Below are 2,909 nucleotides of genomic sequence, written 5' to 3'. Positions count from 1 at the left end.
CACCTGAGAGTGGTTATGACTGAAAAGCCAAAGTACTATCCACTTATGTTGTTATTATCCATAAACAATATTCCTCTTTTTCAATAAAATGTAAACTCCTTGAGGTTTTATTTTTATCTTTTTATTCTCAGTATCTAGCACATGGTAGACATTAACAAATGCTTATTATTTAATGACCTTTAAGGTCCCTTCTAGATCTAAATCCTGTAACTAAAAGTTTCCATTATTTCAGGCTTGGTCTTCCAACAAGAAGAGCTCTTGAGCTCTTGTCAGTCTTACAAAAACAAAAGCATGACCTTAGAAGACACATCATGTACAAACAAATGCTTCAAAAGATGCTCAAATATAGAAGGTTGAAAACTTTATTTTTCATTGTCTTTTCTCTGAAATTTCTATTATTTTCTGATTCTTTGATGATAACTAAGTAATATCATCATCTCTAAGTGTGAAAGCTTTTTTTTTAAGATCCTTCATGCATATTATTTGCTGTTTTGTTTGTTGATGTTAATAGAGAGATTGGAGGAGTGTTTAAGTATTTGATACCAATGAGGTCAATTGTATTTGTGACCCAGAGTATCAATTAGTTACAGAATCACAAAAATACAGTTAGAAAAGTTCTCATTGACTATCTAGACCAAATTACACCTGAAAAAAACAAAAACAAAACTTTACTACAACACACATCTGTCAAATGATTTTCTACACAAACAATTGAAAACATCCAATACTGGGGAATGCACTATTACCTGAAGCAGTTTATTCCATTTTTCATTGGCATTAATTGTTATGTAAATATGACTTTAAAATATATATTTTTAACAATATATATTTGACTTTGACTATAGTTAAATTTCAAGAGTTTTGTTTTAGGTAGGGTTATATTTTACTACTGCCCTTCCTCTAAGAGACTTAAAGTTGGAAATAAAAAGGAAAAAAGAACTGAATTCTAAGAATTAAGGTTATTATCTAGAAGTTAAGGACAACTAGATGGCAAAGAGGAGAGAAAGCCAGGCCTGAAGTTAGGAAGATATCTTCTTTAGTTCAAATCTGGCCTCAGACACTTACTAGCTGTGTGATCCTGGGCAAGTTACTTAACTCTATTTGCCTCCATTTCCTCAGTTGTAAAATGAGCTAGAGAAGGAAATTGCAAACCACTCCCATATCTTTGCCAAGAAAACTACAAATGGCTCATGAAGTGTCACATAACTGAAAACGACTGAACACATATAATTTATAATTGACAATTTACTTATTCACTTCCACTCTTTTATCTTCTTTCCTCTGTTCTGTATATATGCAAGCATGCTGTGTATACACATACATATATTTATGCACATAGGCATATTGTATGTATGAATATAGATTGTTATAGGATAATGGGAGCACAAGGTTCTCTGATGGTATTCTGACACTGAGTGAGTGTGGGAATCCCTAGGTGTAGCACTAAGTGGTGGCGGTGAACACTAAGGACCCCACAGGAACATATGTGAAGAAATTAATACACCCAGATTCAATATAACAGTGTTCCAGGATAAGTGATCAAGTGAAGAGGCTGTGGGTTAGGTCATACAGCTCCTTTGAATGCTTATCCTGGCTCCAAAATGTGGACAAACGCTAGTTAACTGGGATTTAACTTCAGTTTGAATAATCCTTCTTCCTTCAGATACCCAAGGATATGTTTGATGATCCGTAGGGTAGAATTGACATCCATCTAAGTAAGTAAGTTTCAAGATTTAATGCTAACAGACTTAGGGAAAGGGAAAGAGGGAACTGAAGGAAAGAGGCATAAAGGGAATCCTTGGCTAAAGCTACAGATGATCAGGTGATATCAAATTGAAGGTAGGCAGGGTTTGAGATGAACAGTTGAAGAAGTTTGTTTCTTTCAGTTGCAACCTGCCTGGGCCAGGCTGCTCTAACCTGAAACAGGTTGTTTGATGGTATTGATGTTGTTTCTTCTTTGATGATTAATTGATTAGGATGTATAGTATAGATTCACACAGGACTGGAACTAAGGTATTGATCACTATTAGTTGCTGGTATCCTAAATTGACTTTTGGCCTAACCAACCAACCAAAACCTCCCACCAAAGCCCTTCTCCAAATTCAGACCCCGTTTGGTCCTAAATCCTGCTATTTATAGTCTTCCCAGCAACTGACTTTTGCCCTTGCCGTCTCATGGCAAGCTTGGTTGATTCTAAGTTCCAAACTGCTAAATGTCAATCATCCTGCTCTCCATTTTTCATAGCAGAAATGATATTACAAGATCAATCAATTTCTATGATCAATTTCAAGCAAAAATTTGCCTCTTAAAACTTCTACCCTTTATTTCCAAGTTGAAACAATTATACTTACTATGTTAATATTTTTCTTTTACCAAAATGTCTACAGCAAAGTTTCTATATATTCCCAAATTATGACATCTGAATGGATTGGCTACAAAATTAGCTCCTCAGTACGTATATTTTATGTAGGCATTTCAGATAAAAAAATGAGATGACTTATCACTGAATACAGTTTTATTTCAGCAGCTAAGCTTAATGCAAATAAGGGCAACGTGATATACTTGGAGCATTAAGCATTAGCCTGAGTAAGGATGCCCCAATATGAAATCTTGCTACTGCTACTACTGGTTTGGTGAACTGAGTCAAATAATGCAATGGCTTAGTGTCCTAGGCAGCTTCCTAAACTATAACTTGCAAAATTATTGCTCAGGTGCACTGGGGTCAGGGCTTTGCAAACTTTGAAGATCCTGTTTCAGAGCTCTTCTCTGAGAGCTTGCAGTGAAGACTTAGAAGGAAGTAAATAGAGGTCCAGTGGAGCTGAGGAAAGAACAGGCTGTCAAATGCCTGGCTTTTCTTAGCCTTTCACTTACATCTTTCTCAGGGAACAATAAGTCCATGAGTTAAAGTA

The sequence above is a fragment of the Gracilinanus agilis genome, chromosome 2, assembly GCF_016433145.1.
Source record: "Gracilinanus agilis isolate LMUSP501 chromosome 2, AgileGrace, whole genome shotgun sequence".
Lineage (NCBI taxonomy): Eukaryota > Metazoa > Chordata > Mammalia > Didelphimorphia > Didelphidae > Gracilinanus > Gracilinanus agilis.
The sequence above is the reverse complement of the archived record's forward strand: the minus strand, read 5'-3'. Positions refer to the sequence as shown.